This window comes from Limulus polyphemus, unplaced genomic scaffold (assembly GCF_000517525.1).
Source record: "Limulus polyphemus unplaced genomic scaffold, Limulus_polyphemus-2.1.2 Scaffold285, whole genome shotgun sequence".
Classification (NCBI taxonomy): Eukaryota; Metazoa; Arthropoda; class Merostomata; order Xiphosura; family Limulidae; genus Limulus; species Limulus polyphemus.
The window spans coordinates 546,572-570,551 of NW_013665895.1; the positions used below are offsets into that span (position 1 = coordinate 546,572).

General features: G+C 31.4%; 1 protein-coding gene across 3 annotated transcripts in view; it reads left to right on the top strand.

Moving 5' to 3' along the window:
* Positions 1-23,980, top strand: part of LOC106457042 (somatostatin receptor type 5-like) — a 165,380-nt gene that overhangs the window by 48,079 nt on the left and 93,321 nt on the right. Inside the window, exon 1 of one of the 3 annotated variants that reach the window (XM_022382854.1) lies at positions 22,197-22,264. The exons of the other annotated variants lie outside the window; for them this stretch is intronic. The gene's annotated coding sequence lies outside the window, so the exon portion shown is untranslated. Of the gene's footprint in view, positions 1-22,196; positions 22,265-23,980 lie in introns of those variants that run through there. 3 annotated transcript variants of the gene reach the window in all.

A 23,980-nucleotide genomic window follows, 5' to 3' on the forward strand; every position in this document is an offset into this window, starting at 1 on the left:
GAAAGTTTACATTATTTATAGTGAATTAAGATGCGTATACCAAAATAACATAAAGCTTTTCAATAAAAAAACAGTAGAATCAGAGGTTCCATTAAGTGTAATAATCTAGAGATTATAATTTAAAATCTTATAATTCAATATTATAAGAATATTAGTTCAACTCATTTCGTATATATATGTTAAATGTGTATGCAAAGTTATTTGTTTCGGACCTTTGCGCGAAGCTACACAAGGGCTATCTGCGCTACCCTTCCCTAATTTGGAACTGATGGACTAGAAGGAAGACAACTACGCACAAACATTCACCAAAAACTCTAATCGAATGGTGGGATGCGATTACCACTTTTATAACGTACCCACGGCCCCAAAGTGCAGGGCGTGAATACTTTTGGTTTTTATTTGCGACAACGCAATGCGAATAATGGACCTACGGATATACAGCTCGGCACACTAATCATTAAGCGACATCCAGCGCTTGTGTACAAACTCTACGTTGAAATTTATATGTAAAATAAGATTAAATTGTTAGTTTAAAAATGTAGGTAATTTTTCTATATATCCATGTTTCAAATTCGATGACGAGGAACCAACTTGGAGACTAATAATGGCTGGAGACGGCTTGAATGGGTAATGAGAAAAACTTTAATATAACAGCAAATGTACAACGTTTCGACAAGGTTTTGTCATTATTTTGTCGAAACGTTGTACATTTGCTGTTATATTAAAGTTTTTCTTCATTACCCATTCAAGCCGTCTCCAGCCATTATAACATTGGTTTGTTTCTTAGTGAATAAATTCATAACTCAAACGAAAATGTAAAATGTTGTAATTTTTGTATATTTTTCAAAATAAAATGAAAACTAAAACCAAGCTAAATTATGAATTAATGAATGATGTAGACAATACATTTTGTAATAGAAATTTATATTATGATAATACCAAAATACGCTATTAATGTAGGTTAGGGACTGAACTGTTAACTTTACCTTATGATTATAGATGTTTATTTTATAGTTTTGTGTGTGTAAAAGCAAATTGTTTAGAAAATGGATACTAGAAACTACTAGTTTTATCCTGTTCATTCGTCACATTGTATTACAAAAAAGAAAAGAAAGCGTATAAATATGCTATAAGCTTATGAAGCAAACTGTTATGTGGTGGTTTAGCGGTAAGCTTATGAACATATAACGCTAAAAATACCAGCGCGAATACCACATTGTGTAGTTTTGTGCTTAGAAACAAACAATGAATGGAGCAAACACGACCGAAATGAGGTTAACCACATCATAATATCTGTGGATGTAAGCGTAATAGGATTAACAAGGGTAATATTATACTTACTGGTCACGTAAATATGACCCTCATTCAACCAATATTAAGTTGGACAACGTTTTTCTGCGATAATAGCATGAACACGATTTTACCTAGACTTCACAAAATACCGGAAAATGTTTTGTAGAATTGTAGCCCTATTGTTTGGAGTATGGTCTGTAACCGACTCATGGATTTCTTCAGGCAAATACAGTGGCAAATGTAACGTTTAAATTCATCCCACAGATGATCAATTTGTTTGCAAATTCTGACAGTTGTGGTTAAAATATATAATTTAATTCTTTGCCAAGCTCCTTGAATCTTGCAGCCAATATCTGTTAGTTTATAATAATATACATACACACCCTGAATATTATTAGACTTTCTAAAAATACCCCAAAATCTTACAAACTGAATGTTCTTCACAGAATTTTATTTTCCTCCAGCAACTTGCAGTGTCGAAATATTTGTAGGGTTAAGGATCTCATGTAGTTCTCTCCATTTATTCCTTTATTTAATTATTTTTTTCTTGTCGAGGCAGAAGTCTTACTTTTCTGTTTATAAACGACTTTAGGACTGGTTATACGTCGTCATATAACACTTTTATATCATCTTTCAATTTATTTCGCTGAAGATACTCAAAATTCATTGTTGAAGGAACCAGTCAAATAGAACTCGTTTTGAATCCTGATGCACCCTACAACCTTTTTATTCGTGTTTTTCTTGTTGTTTTTTTTACTTTCAGTTATATGTCGATGGCCCAAGGTTTTTGTAGTGGCAGGCGTGTTTCCTTTCTATTGTTATGTTTCTGCTAGATAAGCAGCCATTATAATAACTCTTTGAGTTCCAGAGAAATCCTTCCTTTCATCTAGTGTCTTCATAATAACTGTGATGTGAATAAACTAATTATTATATGCAAATACAGGAAGTATTCTGTCCTCAGGTGACTCAATAGGAAGCTTCTAGGCTTATAATGCCAGAATTTATAATTAGATCCCCACGGTGGACACAGCACTGATAGCCAATTAAGCAGCTTTGCTCTAAAGCTAAAGATATATATAATTTACATACGATAGGCATAATAAAAATATTAAATTTATCTGCCAATGCATTTCTTTCTCATGTGTGCTATTTGCGTTTTCCGTCAAGAAGCATATAATGAACAAAAAAAACATCTGGGAGAATTTTTGATACATTATATTTTTCAAATGCTTACAGTTTTTTTGAAGAAGAAGTATCGATAATGAAAGACTTTTTTTTTTAAAGATTTGGGAATGAAGGTTACTTTTAATTAAAAAATGGTTTAATCTGTTTGATGAATAGTTTGAAAATTTTGGCGCGCTTTGTTTTAGTTTGCATTGTCTGTTATCTTGAAGTAACAAGTTTGAACTGGGGTATTTTATTTCAATTTACAACATAGAACAAAGAATGTTTTTAGCGTGATCTAGGGATATTTTCTTGTAAAGCTTAGCCAACATTCTTATTTCCAGACTCATATTAACATCGAAGACAAAAACATTTTTTTAGAATTAAAAATATTAGTTAAGGAAATATACAACGAAACTATAAACCAGTAAATAGTTTTTCTGATAATAAATAACCTATATAAAGGTTGATGTATTCAAGTTCAACGACAACATTAACTTCTGAAAAATAAATCCTAATACTTAAATAACAGTGTGGCTTAGTTGTACATCCACAAAGTTAACAATTCTCTAGCGAATTATCATAGAATACCACCTAGTCCTGTTACTATTCATCTCTCTGTCGTTTGTTATCATATCTAGAACAGTAAGGAAGATTAGAAGCCAATAGCTTAAACAATAACTCGAGTAAATACCTGAATCGTTTTCATAATCAAGTTACAAATGAGTTATGTTTAAGACAGATTTGATACTAAGATCATTTTAATAGGAATGATACAATAGCCTTTTTCAATCGTCCTTATGCTCAATACACTAAGTGAGCTCGACTACAACAGTTTTGTCCACCAGTATCAAGGAAAACAGTTTAATTAAGTAGAGGTAAAATATTGTAATTTTCCTCAATGTCAGAAGTTTGATGTTTTATTATAAGCATGTTACTTTAGACCAGTGGTAGTTTTATAGATAATGCACTTTAAGAATGGAGATGAAACAGGTTTTAAACATTTTGAACTGCATGTAGTCTTCATTACTGTTTCCAACTCTGCTTACAGAAAAAAAAGAAGACGAAGTACACGCATAACTTTATTTTTTGGTTTAGAATAATTTCTGATTTATTATTTCTCTTTAACAAGTTGTGAATTGGACAAAGTTCTTTTCCCATTTCTCAGTTTAAGCAAACCATATTGTTTAAAAATAATTGCTTCTATAGTGGTAAATTTTTTATCAAAATATATATAAAAAAATTAATTGTTTTGCATTTTCTATAATAAGAAATTATGACTATTAGTTATTAATTGTATGTATACTTACTGATTCTACACTCCCCTGTCTTATGGGGTATATTTGAAAGTTGAAATCGACGTATTTTCGAGAGAAAAGGTGGGAGAGCAAACATCAAGGTAAGAACCAGTTATCCAATTAAACAAGGAGTAAACAGTAAGGTGACACGTTTCTGTGACACACCCATATTTGCAACATTACATAGATTAAGGCTATTAATACAAACGTTAGCAGTAATGTTTCTTACATAAATTTTCATCAGACCTCCGTCACCATATCTGACAACTTTATGTACGCCACGTAATTTCTAGTGGAGTATGCTGTCAAGAATGAAATATTTGTTTGTTTGGAATTAAGCACAAAGCTACACAATGGGCTATCTGTGCTCTACTCACCAAGGGTATCGAAACCCGGTTTCTAGCGTTGTAAGTCCGCAAACAAACCGCTGTGCCACTGGGGGGAGCAGAATGAAAGAGAGCGTTAAAACTATTAAAAAGATTAATCAAATTATGTACTTGCTCTTTTGTTAAAATGAGTATAGGTATTGTTCTGTGTTATTGTATCCTGCAATTAGTACAACACATGATTAATGATTGTACATTTAACATGCTAGCTGTAATGGAAAAACCAATAATATGAATCATGCAGTTATCCCCTGGAATCTATTCTGACCTTCAAACTTTAGCAATGAAATCAAAAGTAAAAAAGAAAAAAAAACAATACTCGAATTGATTCTCTTAGCCATAAATGTTCACAATTCCTAACGAACAGTTTTACATATATTTTCTGAAGAAATACCATGATGTAATACGTGTAGATGCAATAGCTAGCGGTTGAACTTGCAAGTTTCTTGAATGAAACCTTGGAATAATTTATAACCAAATCCCTTATCATTAAAAAAAAAAAAGTCGTGGGTGAAAAATACACAACATAATAGGGAAGTTGTTAAAGGTGGTGTAATTCGATGAATTACTGTGTTACCTTTATAAGGGTTGAACGGCCGTTTCGTGACTAAAATCGTCAAAAGCTTCCGCATCTATTATCATGTCAGCGATAAATTCTACAGCTTAGCGCTGTGGCTGACTTAATGAGGATATACGTACTATCAAACTGAAAGATAAGCAAACTTTCATAACCCAACCTGTGTGAACACAAATTGGCTCCCACTTTAGTGTAAAAATTGTTCACTTCTATACAGATTGTTCAACTTTTGTTCTACTTCTTATAAAAACAAATAGCTTAATATTAATATTTTTTTCATTTGTTAACATTATAACCGGGCTTAAATGTTAAACGTAAATCACAAACCTGGTGGAGTACTTTTTTTTTCAAAGCAAGGGAAGATAACAATTTAGCCCTAATAAAGAAACACTATCTTTCGTTTTGATTTCAACTTTTATCCGCAAAGTTCATTAAACTGGTATACACATATACTGTTGGTAACATTAGTTGCTGTTTTTTTTCAAGGCAAGGGAAGATAACAATTTAGCCCTAATAAAGAAACACTATCTTTCGTTTTGATTTCAACTTTTATCCGCAAAGTTCATTAAACTGGTATACACATATACTGTTGGTAACATTAGTTGCTGTTTTTTTCAAGGCAAGGGAAGATAAAAATTTAGCCCTAATAAAGAAACACTATCTTTCGTTTAGATTTCAACTTTTATCCGCAAAGTTCATTAAACTGGTATACACATATGTTGTTGGTAACATTAGTTGCTGTTTTTTTACCATATGCAACCCGAGCTTTGCAACCTTGTTAAAATACAATGCATATCCTACTAACAAATCACTGCTTAAAGTACTGTTAAATAACTTATCCGAAAATTAGTATGTAATAATGAGAAACACCGAGTATCCTTTAAGCTTTAGGGCTTATAACGCTAAATTCTGGGATTGATTCTTGCGGGGTTACAGCAAATATAGCTAGTTGTACAGCTGTTTGCTTAAGCAACAACTAATATAATATTCAGTGCGTGCTTTTAATTGCTTCTACAAATCCTCATGATAACGAACTCAAACTACCAATCTGTCAATAGAATTGACTTACAACATGTTTTTAATAGTTCGCTTAACATTGCTTGATAGCAGCTTGAAACAACGACTCAGCAGTAATTCTGTCGATGTAGCCATGCTATATGTGCATGATATTGTACTCAGTTAAGTCAAATCATCGTTTGTATTGGGTTTTGAATAGCGTGTATAAACTCTACTGATTGGTCTACTTTGACAATATTGGAGCTTCCTTAGCAGTCAGCCATTTTAGAAGTTTGAATTCTGCATGAGCTGTAAAAAAAACGTGCACTCCCCAAGACAATTCTCCTGTTTCTCTCCTTGGAATATTAAAGTTTCCGCTTACTTCTTACCACTGATAAGTGCGCGGCTGTGCGTGCTATTAAAGTTTCCACTTACTTCTTACCACCAATAAGAGCGCGGTTGTGCGTGTAGCTAGTCCTGGGATAGAAGAGCAGAAACATTTTCTTTCTGGGCGACTATTGGTCAGGTCGGATCACAGTGTACACTTGTCTTTAAGTCTTAGCAGTAAGTTTTGAGAGAATTTCGTAAGTACTTGTGCAGTATCTTATTGACTCCATAATGAACATAGCAAAAACCCATTAAAGTTATGCACTAAGTTTGTGTCGGTGCTAAAACTTATGACTCGAGAGGAGACTGTTGGTCTTTCATAAATCATTTATAATCAGTTTGACACTTAGTCTTAAGATTATGTCTCAAATACATTTTATCCAAACGTGAAATTGAAACTATCTGCTATTCATCACTATATTCAAACTTAGTATCACCAGTAGTTTGCAGTCAGTGTGTGCAACATGCTTTATCATTACGTGTCAGTCTCTTTTATTTCAGCTCCAAAATTGAACTGTGCAAGTACAACGAATAGAAATTTGCAGTTATAAACACATCATTATCTTTTAAACTAGTCTCGATAGTTTCTCATCTTGTTTCAATAGTAAACTAGTTGTTACTTATGAGCGTTTTCTGAATTGGACTTGGATTTGGGATTCCTAGTTTTTTAAGTTGGTCTTGCAAGTAAATCTTGTGTATACACCTCAGTGCCTTTTCACTTTGTCGTTTTGAAAGAAACAAATCTGTATTTACTTAAAACTTTCTTCTAATCACTTTAGTTACAGAACATTATCATTCTTGGTAGTATTTTCTTATTTAGTCTCGACATTTTTGTTACGCATAATTCACAACTGCTTACTCTCCTCTAATTACTTTAGTTACTGAACAATATCGCTTTGGGTAGTATTTTCGTACTTAGACCCGACAATAAACATATTTGTTCCGGATAATTGACAACTGCTTTCTAATTAACCCAGTGAGTGAGTTTTGGTTGTCTATTTTTTTTATTTTAATTAGTCTTGGCTGTAAATTCATAGTTACTTATTTTTGTCTTGGTTATAAACTTTTTTTTAGATTTCGTAACGTAGTAGTTTCTTTAGTCTCGATAACTTACTAATGTACCTATCCGTAACTTTAAATAAGTTTCTCTAACAGAGAGTTATAAAAACGTTTGGCGTGAAATTGAGGGGTTTTACATCACGGCTTGTTCTCTTCAAATTGATTTCTTTCTGTTAGACCTTAGTGTTTTTATGTAGCGGATTATATAGTTTTTGCAACAACGATATTTCACTGTCAGATTTGGTTTCTATTATAATATTTAATAAGTGACAGCTCTGACTAGTGCCTAAAACTAAACATTTATCGCTATTACGGTGTAGATTAGGCAAGAAACAACTGCCCATTTATCAACATGAATCTTGTTACTTATAGTTTGCATTAGTTACTGCAGCCATTATCAACATCAAAAAATGCCAACAAATGGAGGTCAGTTGCCTGTTTAAGGAATTTATTACTTAATAACATAACTTATTCAAGTAATTTTCGAGATATATATGCTTAAGTGTTCTAGAAAATCGGGTATACATACATATGTATATGTTTAGAGGAGTTTGGTACAAAATGTGAGATCTATTTTTTCTAAAATCAAGATAATTTTGAAAAACGGCATCAGAAGATGAAACTTTATGGGGTAAAAACTTGTCTTTCTTGTGGCTATTTAACAGGCCGTTTAAGTATTAAATTTATCTTTAATGATACCTTAACCTTAACTTTTGTAAGTGTTAATTGTTAGCATTAGCCATAAGCCATTTCGTTTGATTTTCAATAACTTGGTTTAAATTTCAATTTAAAATAAAAAAATCCACTTTTATTATCCAATTGTTTCAAAATTAAAAAAAATTATCATGTTTAAGACCATTCCATCTTTTATATTTTGTTTGTTTGTTTAGTTCTGAAACAAATACATTTTAGCTTAAATAACGACTTCACATTGTCCTCTTAAGCTGGTGAAAATTTCACCTGCTCAATAAAGTCATTCATTTTATCACTCATGGACCCTGTTCAATGTCATCAGAATCACACTGATTATATTTCTGATCTCACAATTACAGCGATAAACGTTAGTGAAAGGTCTACTCGTTAATAATCACCATATAAACAATAATATTTATCTAGTTATAATCGTCTGCTATGAAGAAACTATTCACGCCCTCTCTCAACTTAATTGATGACAGTTTCGATTTTTTCAAAACACGATTTACAATCTACAGATAATGGTTTACTACATAGACAGTCATTCCATCTTCAGTTGATTAGTTTCTTTATCAATAATATCTCTCTGTTCGAATCTGTTCCTTCATTTGTAAAAACACTTCTGAGATTATTTGTATAATAATACGCAGGATTGAGCTGTGCCAGGGTGCTTGTAGTTGAAAAAGATCGATCGTATTAGTTCACGTTACGTCCTAAATAACTTGAATTATATAGTAATATAACGCATTGATGACGTTCTGGAGATAGGTGCTCAGTGTGTTGAAGTATCGTAACATTAACACAATATTTCGCCTTTTCCTCGTGTATTGTATACAAAGTTATTTGATAAGTCTGTTTTAATACAAGTTAGCTTTCTCGCACTTTAAAAAATATATATAAAGAACGTTAAAGTGGATACTACTATCGATTGGTCTAAGTATTGCCTTTAAACAGCAGTAATGTAGAACAAAATGCACTTGTTGTATAACTCAAGAATGTTTCCACGTATCATAGAAGACGAGCATGTAAACATCGCATTACACTCGCCAAAATACTGTCAACAATGTGCATCATTATTGACAGTCCTAATAAACACAAATAACAAAAAATATTAATAATTTATTTGTTTACCCTTAAACCCATTGAAATATGTAAATGGATAGGGACTTTTCGATTTAGTCTTGCATTACAGTTAGGTCCAATTCAACTCTCTCCTATTTTACTGCTCCCGATAGATCAGTGATAGGATCGAAGGCTCATATCGCTAAAATTCTGGATTCGACCCCCCGAATGGAGAAGGAGTAGACAGGCTATTGTACAAATTTGTACTAAATACCAACAAAGTTATTTATTTGAGTGTCAGCAATATTTTACTCTAAGCCTTATTTTAAGGAAGAAAGTTAGTTATAGTATAATTATTGTATTTTACTGTACCATCATGAACGTATGCCTTAGCTAACTGATAATGTTCTCTATTATATTATTTTTATTCAAGCTTGTTCTGGTGTTTCTTCTTTATTTTGCGTTTGATATGATTATATGAGCTTTTTTTAAACGAGGGCTTATTTTTACACACCAGTTTTTTATCTTGTTAAGTCTTGGCTCTTGCTTGGAATCTAGGATACGGTTTTCATACTTGTCAAGATGCATTGAACTTTTCACGTGACTGTGTTTTATTTTGTATTGATATGTAGAATTTCGTAGCAGTATTAAACATTAAAGACGAACATTTAACCTTGTTTCGAAGACTTTTGAGTAACATAGAGCCCCCTCGTTGGCTCAGCGGTAAGTCAAAGGGCTTATAAATGACTAACAGCAAATAATTATATTATTAGGCTACTCTTGGTACTTTTAATAGTTATATGTTGATCATGACTTTTAGTATGATTTGCAGAAAGAAAGATTTTGTTAGTATTTTGTATTAAAAGAAGTCAGGAAGATTTTCCAACACTAATATAAAAAATATATTTGCCATCATCTTTTAATTAGGAACAATCGATTTTGTGATTCGATTATATAATATTTGTACATAAGAACATAGATCAGTAGTCACTTCAGTACATTACTTCCAATAGGTAAAACTTATTTTCTAGTTGACCAACTCACAAATTATTTACCTGTCCGTACTTTGCTGCTAACAAGTACATTTTATTCGAAAATATCCCCTGAATTTTCAAAAAGGCAATGGTTTTGCTTCATTAGCAAACACAATGTAGATCCAACCCTAACATTGCACTAAGCATTTTAAACTGACATATTGTATCCTGAGTTAGATTTGATCTAAACAGCAATATATAGACGAATATCACTTATGTATCACTTATGGAATAAAAGGTGTAAACATCAAACTTTAGACATACTGAAATAAATAAAAACATACCATATTAAAAGTTCAGATAGCATCCAATGTAGACACAGAAGGTTGTGATACACCAATTACCATCATATTGCATTAAATTACTATTGGTTTACTGTTTCTTAGCTACCATATAATTCGACAGCTGGAAACGGCCTGTCGTAAGTAAATAAATTATTAGAAAGTGAGCCTCATATATTCTGGAATTATTTCCATATCATTAATTGTGTAACAATAAGTTGGTGTATCTCTATCTAATATGCTATTTTCCAATTAAAGCCAAATATATTAAAATAAATGAATACTTTAAGGTTTGAATCAGGTTTCAAAACATTTTTAATTTGTGCAGTTGAAAAGTATATCTTGATTCATTGCTTTCTTATATTTTATTTGAATTTGTTAATGCCGTGATATTAAAGTTTGGCAAAGCAACTTTCTTCATTGGATGTTTAGGTATTCTAAACTTACTTACGTCTAATGTCAGTGGATATTATGATATCGTAACACCAGAAATCGTCTATGTTTTAATGCATATATTTCTTAAATCTTCTCGTTAAGCAACTGGTTATCAAATATGTACCAGTCAGTTATTTATATTATTTAGATCAATCTAACAGTAACACTTATTTTAATAATACTAGTATTAAGTAACGTACTCATCACATTTTCTCAAGCTTCACAGGTCACGTGTAGTAAGGACCTGTTCTCTACTGAATGATTTGTTCAGTCTCAAGCTTCATAGGTCACGTGTAGTAAGGACCTGTTCTCCACTGAATGATTTGTTCAGTCTCAAGCTTCATAAGTCATGTGTGGTAAGGGTTTGTTCTCCACTGAATGATTTGTTCAGTCTCAAGCTTCATACATCATGTGTGGTAAGGGCCTGTTTTCCACTGAATGATTTGTTCAGTCTCAAGCTTCATAGATCATGTGTGGTAAGGGCCTGTTTTCCACTGAATGATTTTTTGTTCAGTTGACCACGATTAACCTCGAATGATGCTAAGTGGTATCTACATTTCAAGTATCAAAAATGTTCTTAAAACATGCACCTATTAGTATATTGCAAGAATGAATAATTACAAACTGTATAAACTATGTAGCAGCATCTAAATTCTATTAAACATGGAAAACAGCGAAATAATGTTACTGCCCCATTATACATATTGTTTTCAACATGGGGTGTTTGAGTTACAAATTGTCTAACTATTTATATTCATTCTTAACTGAGTTTACTTTTAAAAACTACATGTTAAAATACAGGTTTTTCAGATAATCTTAGAAACTTGAGGTTTAATGAAAATGTTTATTTAGCCAGTTAAGATATTGATTCTCAACTAACTAATCGTTCCCTAGATGAGATTAATGATCTTTGTGCTAATCTTGTTTTCAAAGAAAATGAATGTGTTAATGTGCTTAGTAGACAAGCCATCAGAGAACTGATGGAATTTGCCACGAAAAACTATTTTTCACTCCAATGGTGATTTTTATGAACAAATGGATGGAGTCGCGCATCAGATGACTAATTATTTGTTAATGACATATTTGTACTACTCAAAAATTAAAATAAGTCAATGACATTTCCATAACTTATGAATTGTAAGCATTATAACGTTAACTTCACATATGAACTCCAGCAGTGCTCTGCTTTTGACACCATTGTCTTCAAGAGATAAATACATTTTGATGTTGGTTGTTATCAGAAACATACTTCACCGGACTATACATCCACTTTGAAAGTTTTGTTACACTTTATTTCAAAGAAAACTTTGTGGAATGTCTTACGTCCCAAGTACACAGAATCACTAATTTCTGTGAACTTTCACAGCAAGAGTTACTCGGACTAGATCTGTTTTAAAACTTGACCATTTTCTGAGTAAATTTATAGATTCTACTATCAATAAAATCATTGTTTTCAGGTCAGTGAACTATGACGTCCGAAAACTACAAGAGTTGATCTCTCTACGAAATGTTGACTGACACTCACGAAACTTGAAGAAGAAATTAAACACTATATCCCAACGTGTCTATCCGCAAGTTAACTTTGGTTGTGTGTGTTTAGACTTCAATGAGAATTCAAATGATTTTTCAAGTTTAAAGACAGAATCCAATTCTCTCAACAGTCACATGCCATTTATCCATTCTTCTGCTCGACTCCCAAAAGAATGGAATATAGTAAAGACACTTCATTCCTAGGTTCAAAGCAGGTAAAGCATTTTTCGACATGCACTAGGTAAATGCAATGTAGTTTAATTATCCATTATGTTCAAAGAAGTCGGTAAAGCTAAAAAAATTCTGAGCTACAGGTAAAGAAGATCTTCTGATTCTTCCCACATTAAACAAGCAAAAATGGGGGGCGCTACTGAACTTTTGCTCACAGTTTAAGTATTTGAAATATTAAACAGTGGCTTCTGCCTCATGGTATTAAGATGGATGGTAATTTGATATACAGATAATGAATAAACAAACATTAAATTCTACCTTATGCTTAATGTTCATAAGGTAATTTGGTTGAGGGATAATGTACGAACAAGGAATGCCGAAATTAGCTTGCCATTGGTATTTTTGGTAGTGGAAAATAGTATCTGTTGTTTAAATACAGTTTTAACTTAAAATAGTAGCAAAATTATTGATGAATTTTAGATAAAGTACTTCCAAGACAAAATATCATCAAGATCTGTGGATATATGTTTATTTTGTATAACACAAAGAACCTACTAGAAGTGTTTTATTGACACTTATGCGACACCTGGGTTAAACGTCTAAGATAGAAAACCCTTAGGTCCAGGCATAGCCATCTCTAAGTTATAGCTGCTGATCAGAGGGAGGACAACCAGTCAGCTTCAGTATTTTCCTCCTCGGCTACTCTTAAATGAATAGCAAGATTGACTCCCACAGTTATAACGTCCCAATTCTTGAAAGTACAGAGCATATTTAGTGGCATTTTGCAGTTCGAATCTAGGATCGGAACCTGGCCTGATAACCATAGCTATATTGAGGTAATTTAATTAACAAATATTAGACAAAGTCACATCAACCAACAGAGCAAATTTTCTCTAATTAATGCATTAAGTAAAAGTACTTGTTTAAGATAAAACTAATTTCGCAGTTTAGACGTGTCTGCAAGAAAGAAAACATGAGCATGTATAATGGGAATTAATATTAACTTAATAATATTAATTATTCTGTACTGAATGATGTTACAGTCAGTAAATAATTAAATAATTTCCAGGTTTTGTACTACTTGCTATTTTCAAAGAACTAATTTTCTGCTTGGATAATTTCTGAAAAGCAGGTCGTCACAAACTTTGTCGACATCTTTTACAAATACATCAAAGACAAGGAATTGAATGCTAGAACTAGATCATTAGTGTGTGCAGTGTAGAATATCTAATTTTACAAAGAGGGTTAAAGTGCTAATGCCTTAAACAGATTGGAATCTAAATAGTTGCCGTTCACGCATTTTCTGGTGATAAATTAACAATTTGCGTGCGGGACCCATTGGCAAACAAGCATCCTATGTGTCACATGTAATTGATTTAGCTCAGCGAGTTGTCTGGTATAATTAATTTCTACAAGGATCAATATCTTGTAAATCTACTAAATACATTAAACGTACTGTGAGGCTTTTTTTTGTGCTAAAACATATATAATATATATATATACTAGATGAAGGTTGATATCGTAGTTAGAGTGTTTCTAGTCCAGAGTTATTAAACTGTTTCGAAAAGCAAGCTATTTCTTTCTAGTAATTCTTGTCCTATACAAAACACATTTAATGCTGGTATCCACATGAACCGGCAATACCAGGTGGTAAGGGCGCTCGACTCGCAATCTGCGGGTCACGGGTTCAAATCCCCGTCAACCAAACTTATAATGTGACGGTCAATCCTACTATTCGTTCGTAAAAGAGTAGTCCAAGAGTTGGCGGTGGATGGTGATGACTAGCAGATTTCCCTCTAGTTTTACACTGCTAAATTAGGGGCGGCTAGCGCAGATAGCCCTCGTGTAGTTTTGCGAGAAATTCAAAACAAACAAATAAACAAAATAGTATCCACACAATGACTTCAGTGTATTGTATCCACGAATTTAGTGTCGCACAACAAAAATTTAAAGAAATGAGAAGGCAGGTTACTTTTTCTGTTGACAATCTTTACGTTGATAAACTTGTAGTTAGATAATGAAAACCTAAAACTGTAATATAATCTGATATATTTATATGCTACTCCTTAACTAGTTAAATAAGTATCGTGGAAATGTCGATGTTTTAAGTGAGTTAAGTCTATCACAAATTGCGTTCTAGCTTCATGCAGTATTAACACATAAATGTTTCCTTTTGTTTATTAATCAGCGTTTTCTTCCGTAAGCATTTATAATGCCATGTCGTAAAACTCGTTGAATTAAAAACACGCGAAAAAAAACATTCGGCTGAAACTTGCCGTTTATGTTTTTATAGCTCTCTACTTTTTAACAAATCCTGTTAGAAATATCCCAGACGCAAGGTTGCTTGATTGGTTTGTTGGCGATTAACATGTTTATCGTCACACAGCGTGTTATTTGTCTGGACGTTAACAGCTCAGCTTGATTGTCATCTTGTGACAAAGATGTATCTAATGAATCGTGTAAAGTTATATAGGAAGCCATAAAATAAATTGTAATGTTCGATGAGGCTTGTAAGACACAAATGTATGGTGTTATTGGCTTTAACATAAAACACTTAGTACCAAAGCAAAGTCACTCAGTATCTTCCAGTTCCACATATAGTTAACTGTTCCCAAACATAAATACACTTTTTTTTCTGTTTACACGTTGATTAGATGTCAAAAAAGATTAATTTCTTAACAGTTCTCTTTTCTCAATATTGAAAATGAAAGAGAATAATGAAATAGCGATTCAGTATGTATTGTATACGTTAATTAATATTTTGTTAGGTTGATGTGAAAGATCAACTGTGTCACATAAAGAAAATGTGTAAATGCTGAAACCAGTAAAGAAATGTAAGATTAATAATCTTGTTTTGTGCTATAATAATTAAAACTGTACTGAATTTCGAATTATCTTGCATGTGATGATTGAACGAAATAAGAGGAAAACGATCATGAAAGGCCAACTCAATACAATAGGTACATAACAAAGTAAGGAAAAGATAATAAAGCAGTAAACATTCAATAATCTCTGCAGCCAAATAGAATTATGTTTTGTAATGGAGATTTTAGTGATAACATTAAAATAAATTAAGTTTAGTTGACTTGGCTGTTCTATCTTCCACTCTGACATTATAGAGCAGATGTATGCTTTCTTTGTTAAAGTTCCACGTAGAACATATTTTCTAGATGTACGTATTCATGTCTTAAACAACCATTCATACATTTTCTTTCTAATAAAATTTGGAATTACCAATACTTTGTTCAAGAACAGTTATTACAATTCTTTCCACGCGTAGAACTATATACAGATAACTAGAGACAAGCAGAATATTTATTGGATTCGCTGGTTGATGATCACGTATGCATATGGTAAAACACTGCGTTTTCAATGGGGAGGTTGTTTGTATTAACTTATCTATTCTTTATGTGTTTGTGGGCGCTGCTCTTCACATAAAAAACGACAACGAACTAATTGGATACATAGAGCAACGGCAAATATGTAAGTTCATAGTATTAACACTGAAGTTTTTGTAAGGTCGAAAAAGAAAATTCAGTTTTGATATAATCTTAAATTTATACTGAGTATATTACAATATGAAGCAAGATAAGTTCATTTTCGTACATAAAAAATTGATAATTAATGTTTAGCATATGCTTGAGTTATACTTTACCAAAAGTAACCTATATATTTTTATAGGTATTTAATGAATATGTACATTAATCGTAGTACCTTATGTTGACAAAAAGTAGCCTTATAAATCTTTATAATAGCCTTAACTAAATCATCACATTGATCAGGCATGGATGCTACCAACTTTTTGAAACTACAATCGCTATTTTTTCCCACCCCAGCATTTATTTTTTGTGGTACAATCTTTCGAAGTTTCTGTAGGTTAATAGTTAATAATTTCAATCAAAGCTTTTAAACTGGTGTTCCAAGTGTTCAATGAAACTTTGGGCAGATAATTTGATATACAAATATGTATACGTATTTATCATCAGCTTTTTGTTTCTTCGACAAAAACCTCACATTCAACATACCAGTAAGTTTTGGATCAATATTCGTCAGAAATACAAGGCCAGGGCCAGTTAAACATCTTTCTAGGTATTGCAAGATGAATAAGAATGTTGTGATATAACGTTTTTTCTTCATAACGCCATTACGTTTGATAACGTTTTCACTCCCACAGCAGAAATAAAATAAAAACAAAATTTCCATATGATTATAAACCCATCATTACATTTCACTGTTTATCATTTATAGAGTTTTATTTAAGTTTTATTAGTCAAGACAATACACAAAAGCTTTTCTAGAGTCAACAAAAAATTCGAAATTTCGTTTCGTCGTTTCACGAAACATTATCTGTGATCATTTTGCAAAGTTTAGATTCTTGGATATATTTACGCATGTTATATTAAGTTTCTTGCCGCAAGTTTTCCATGTATATCACTTTCTTCCAACTGCTTTCAAACATTAACTCCATGCACGTACTGAATTTGTAACTTTATTTCTGAATTGATTGGATGACAGAATTGTTTGAATGATATTATCATTCTATCCTAATGTTTTTGTTTTTATGTCCTTTGTTTTTATTAAACTTTTAACTCTCAGTTCCTTCGAAACTCTGTATTTTGAGCAATATACCTTTGAGGTTACCTTTCGTTGTTTATAGCAATATCATGTGCTTCATTTTACTATTTAGTTTTTACTTTTTCGCAGTTTCCCCATATTAAAGTTTGGATTTTGCTGGTTATGCGTCACAAATATTTCAGTTGAATCAAAATCCATGTTATTTAAAACAGATGTGAAAAAAACAACAACAAATGTGCAACTATGAAAAGAAGTAATGACGGATCAGGCTTGCTTTATCCAAATATGATAGTGTCATGTGTAAGTATGTCGTGATTACATTAACAACGTCACTAATGTTTGCTCTGTTCGTTTGAAGTTAAGCACAAAGCTACATAATGGGCTAATTGTGCTTTTCCAACCACGGGTATCGAAACCCTGTTTCTAGCGTTGTACGTCCGCAGACATTGGGGCCGAATTTTTGCTAATTTAATTACTTAACAGTACATGATATAACATAGTGACATCGTTAATGTTTTGTTAACCATGGTTCACATTATTGTAGTATTTTTTTATAATAATTATTTTTCTTTCTGGACTTAAAATGATAACCAATACTGTATGCGTTTCTCTACGAACTATATTTCATAGACACTTAAATATTATATTTTGTATTCATTAAGTTTGTACATAGTTTTAAATGCTGACAAATATTAGATATCCTATTTTCTGAAATGCGAGTAATCACACCTTATTGAGTATTGAGCTCATGTTACCTGACCAAAGAATATTCATTTAACATTTATTTTTGTGCAAATTAAGACAAACATAATTGGTATATCGCCATAATTTTACTAAGCAAAACTACTTTCTATAAACTTGTCATCAACTATTAGAACAGGGAACTGAATTTTCTTCATATGCTGCTACTCTAACATTAAAATGGCTCTTAATTAATAAGAAATAACAAGATTTACTTACATTATTTTAAACGAGATTATTACGTAAACTTCTCTATTTATTTGACAAATCAATATCCGCATAAATTTCATACAAAACCAATTATTGAGCGAACTTTCAAAGATCTTTCCTCATAAAAGATCTTGTTCATGTATAAATTGGCATAATGAAGACAACATCTGTAAGTTATTCCAATGTTTTAATACATTTATCTAGCATAACTTTACTATAGATTCGGAAGATTTACCAAATCAATCATGTGACTTGAGTGTGATTATGAAGGTTGACAAATAAAGGGAATTTAACCAAACAACGTCATTTACTAGCACTTCAATATGTGCAAATACATTAGTGCTTCGTGCTCTTTTGCCTGCTTTCTTTTGAAGAGTACCCTGAATTCTATCATATATCTGATTCGATGAACACGAAATGTGTAAGCCTCTTGTCATGCAAATTCTCAGCTTCCATTCGAGCTCTTAAGAAAACCCATATTTTTCCCTGATTCATTCCGGTTGTCTTAACACTAATGGACACAAAAGACACCTATTCGTCTACTTAAAAGATTAGTAAACGAATTCCTATTCTATTTCCACGAATGTTGTGGAAACCTATTCATTTGACTGCTTATCTTTTTGACCAACTAACTAGTCTACCTATCTGTAGTCAGGGTATTCTCAGGAGAGAATAGAATGTATTACAGCTTAAATACAACCTAATCCTTAGAAGTATGAATCCAACACAAGCATCTTTCACTGAATAACTCTATAGATAAGACAAGTTTGAAAAATATTTCAATAAGATATTTGCAGTTTAAATTGCATTTAAACTGCAAATATCTTATTGAAAGAAAAATGTTGAATTTGTTTCCCTTTTAATATATTAGGATTGTTTTTTCTATATTTATTTATTCTAAATGAAAAGTTGTTTCCGTATTTTTGTACAGCTGATTTATCTATAACTCACTTCTTTTCTTCAATGATTTCATAGGGCTCGCAACTTACAACCAAAACAAGCTTCGTAGATACGATAAAATTAAATAAAAGGCGAGAATTACATTCAGATGAAAGAGAGCTATTATATTAAAGCATTCACTTTAAAGTCAATATTGTTTTCAATCCGATATATATTGTTCCAGACGTAATAAAAAAATCATGGTATATACAGTGTATATATATATATACAGGTCAGTAAACATCCTTTTACGTTACTAAACTTTCATGTCACTTACCCATATAATCCATGGAAGAGAACAAATTTAGATTGAAAATAAAACACACATTCCGATTTTATTTAGTTCTATTTTGAGTTTGGTGAACGTCTGATTGTGATCATAAAAATATATTAAATCTGTTCTAATATGCAGTAGTTTTCGTACCTTTCAACATGATGTCTCAAAAAAATGAATGTATTGTCAATCTTACAAAAATCATAGAAAAATATGTTACGTAAAGGACACTTTCTCACTAATCATTTAGTTTTTAGTTTAAAGAATAATATCGTAGCTCATCTCCCTAGTTTCCAGATTCTCAATTGTTTTATTTTCTGAGTTTAAACACTAGATTCAAAATGTATGATATTTTATATAAAAGTTTTTTTTTAAATATACTCATCAGGCAACTTTCCCAAGTATAAGAATTAGTCCTTTATATTCCTCTTGAGAGAACTACTTATCTAGTTATTCTATAGAAAAAAGGTTGAAACAGTAGTAGCGGTGTTAGTAATTTGTATGTTTTTTGCAAAACCTGTTAACATTTTTATAATAATAAATATATATTAATATCTATAGCCACGATATGTTGACTCCTCAAAGTCAGAAGACGATGTTACACTGCCGTGATTCTATAAACAGTATTAAATATTGAGCATTGATACAACTGTTCCAAATGCTGAACAACTACTATTATAAGCCATTTTACAACACATAAAAAAACAGGTCTGCGGACATACAACACTATAAATGGGTTTCGATACCCGTGGTGGGCAGAGCACAAATAGCTCATTGTGTAGTTTTGTGCTTAACATCAAACAAAAAAAAACAGTTTCATACTTATTTTAAATTAATAAAACTAAGTAATCAAAAAATCATAAAGTTCTTGTTTTTTTTCTCCTTGTTGAAGTGGAAAACATATGGTAAACAAAAAAGGAAAGGCAGGAAACAAACTTTCACTGGTAGTTATTAACTTAGACTACGGATGGTTGACAATTTTTCCACATAATGTATATTAATATTCTTATAAATATTTTTTTACTAATCATAATGGTAAATTGCTCTCTCTAGCAACTAAATTAAAACTAATAACTTAATGGTTTAGGCGCTTCATCGGTATTGATAGCTTCATCAACAGCTGCTGTTTAAATCCCACTTCGTGTGGAATCTTACTTTTATCTAATTTTTAAATATTACACCATATTTAATGTAATATAGTGGTAAAAGATTAAAATAAATAAGTATTGAAAGAACATTGGTATATTTTATCGTTTGTCTTCTTACTCTTTTTTTTTAGCATAAACGTCAGGATGCTTAAAGGAACTTATTCAGTATGTTTTGGGTTTAATCAAGTTAAAAATGAAGTTAATTTGTTTTATAAAAAATAAACACTCTACACAATATAAAATCTGAGTATTTGATATGAGAAAAATTTAGCATTTTTAAACATAGAAAAATTATTGAAATTTGCGTAATAGGACTCATAAATGAAAAAAAAAGTATCCAGATATAAATTACAGTTTCATGAATTTTGTGCAAAGTTTACATCTCTCTGACACCGTTTAACTAATAGAAGTAAATTTTATGTTGCTTATAAAAAGTAGTGATATTTCATAAATATATTTTACATGCACAAAAAAATAGCCAAATGAATGTTAAGGGGTCAGACATATAAAGATGAATTGTCAAAAAAGAACCGAGTTATATAAATGGGAAAAAAGCTCTAAGGATATAATGTAAAAATGGATTAGTTAAACAAGAAAAATATTGCAAAACATTGCCCACTTTTTTTACTGTAACTCGAACAAGCAGTTAGTGGCATCGAAAGTTACCCAAAGCAAAGCACCTACAAACTAACCACTGTCACTTATTAAGATTTTCATCAAGGGTTCAAAATATAATTATAATACTTTTTTATCAAATACACTAGTGTATGCTTGGTTCACAAGGTTCAAAGTTAGCCATTGAAGCTTTGCAGTTAAATTTAAATTAAGTCGTCCACGAACTGCATTAAATGATGAACAATTACGAATTTAGGCGAAAGCTAAAAATGGGTCAGACAATTTGGTGTCGAAGATACGTTTCATATAAGTAAACAATAAATCACAATTACTTACACAAAAGCAAGATGTTTGTGTGGGGTGACCGAAGTATGTTAATAACACAAGCAGGATGGATTTGACATCTGCAATGAGTTAGTGTAGAAGTATGATCCGAATACCACAAATGATAAATGTTGGTTGCATCAGTTTGACCAAATTAGTGATAGTGAAATCCTGTTGATTTCTGAACATTTATAGCACAAATAAAAAGAAAACTAAAACAAAACACAATGAATCTTTTTGAAATGTTCTGTGTTCAGTAACAGCATAAAATTGGATAAAACTGTAAATTATTTGAATAAAATATATATTGGTGTTGTACTATCAATTTCCAAACTTTTCTTTAGTTTTGAAGAAAGGAAAAAACAGTAATTTTAAGCTGTAAACAATATATGTTCATTTTTTTATTTTTATTTGTTTTATAGCTTCTTAATTCATTCTTTCTCTAAAAATTACTTAATATTGATTGATAATTCTGGCTGTGAACGTATAAATCTAAAACTATAATTCAAAACTATGCTTTTATCGGACATAACATAATGTGAAACACATTTATGAATAAAGCACTAGAAATAAAAAAGAAGAACATTTTCGTAAGGTAATTATGTTGCCAGGTTGGGTTCTCATTACGGAATGATTTGAACAAGTATTTTTGATCAAATGTTTAGCTTTTGATATTTATTAAAGGTGCATGCAAATTGTTATCAATACAAGTATTTTCAGACGATAAGAAACATATACAGACCGTCAGTGGACTCGAATTCTTGAAGGATTAGATGGGCTTACCTCCAAAACATATGATAAACGTAGATACTTGTGAACGCTATCGTTTTAAGTTGGAGGAGTGATAATTCTATTACGTAATCTATGAAAAAAAGCATCTTGGAAACAAAATTGGTGTTTCACATACAAAACACTAAAGACGTTGGTTACATTTGTGTTATTTTTTTACTGTAGGTACTTGTTTCTATAACCAGAAGCAGCATGATGGGATTTCTATGGGATAATCTATCTTCATTATGTATAACTGAACAGGATTGACGTGAAATACAAAACATCTCTCTAAGCCTTGAAGGTAATGTCTTAGATTATTCTGTGGATAGTCGTCAACTGATTAGTTCTACTGGGAAGAACGTATATCTTATAGTACCCAAAATGTTCTTTTCTGTAAAAAAAAATATGTACAGCTTTGTTATGTTTTCATAATAATTGAGAAAACTTATGCTAACAGTGTTGTCATTTGTTTAAAATACATTTAGTGAACCTAGGAATTCGAGTATTTATTTCCGTATGTCTTCCGGTGGAGCAGTGATAAGTTTACAGACTTATAACGCTAACATCTGGGGTTTGACTCCCCGCACTGTGTAGTGAATTCGATAATACATCGGTCATAATCTTACCATCTACAGAAGTTTCAACAAGTAAATCAGCAAATCATGTAAAAGTAACAGTCCATATAAAGTTGCTGCGAAACTGAATGTATCAGAACTTATTTTGACATTGATAATTATTTTACAGAATACAATGTTTCACTAGTCATCATCGGGTAGTTTGTGTTCAATAAACTGAAGTCAGTTGTATCATGGAAGATTTTGTTCATTATTTATTTATTTGATTTTATCAAATTTATGTTGTTATCTTATTTAAGGGATTGAAGAGTTATAATTTTACAAGATTTCAACTAAAGCTCAAACCACAATCAACAAATCTGAAAATTAATAAAATTGGATTAGAAACATCGTGACATAAAATCAGGTCAATATCTGTCTAAGAAATACAAAGATGCTCTTACTTTTTTGTGTGTACCAAATACGTTGTGAAAATTGTATTGAGTTTTACCTCTGAGGAACCCACAGTCAAATTTCTACCATTGTTAAAGAACTTCTAATGCTTGTGAACATTTGTCCGAGCATGGCTACTCATTTCAAATTGATAATGCTAAAAACCACAGTAGAGAAAATAATATAAACTGTCGCTAAGTTAAAAGAACATCCTAATTAAACAATCTGGTTCGAACCTAAAATTAATAAATATTCCAGAATACAACTCTTTCTCTTTTTAAAGATGACTTTAAGTCTTAGCATCAAATTTAGTCACATTTTTGTCTCAAAGAAGTAAACTTAACATAATTTAGTGTAATGTATTTTTGTATGTTAAAGATACTGGAAATAATCTATACGAAAATTAACTTTCTTGACCCTACTGTTTACGTACTAGCGTTGACCTTTACGTGAGATGAGACACCATCACGTGACCCTTTTCCATCTGGATGTTTATTGTAATATTTTGGGTTGCTTCGTAAACGTTGTGTTTGTTCCGGCCTTCATGATGTTTGTACGTTATGCTTATTTTTCAATTTTTATTTTGTCAGTTGGATTATTTATTGTGAGGGACAACCTTTTATGTTCTGTTTGGGTAACTACGATTGAAGTTGCAACTATATCCCGTCATTTAAAGGAGTAGTAGTTTACCACCAATCACATATCGATACACGCATCCGCTAATTATTCATCGTTTCTATTACTAGTGTTACGTATTTCAATTTCAAATAGCCGAAAACTGGGTTAAATTTAGATTTAGTAGTTAAATAAATGCCGATATGTATCCAATTTATGATATTTGCCAACAAGATTGATACACACAGTTTTCTTTGTTTTATACAAATATGTTTTAATATACAAACAACAATACAATTTACAATAACAGCTATTACAAATAGTTATTACGAACAATGATTTATATACAAAAGTTTCACAAACTTACAAGCAATATAAAGTGTTCTTTCTAGTCT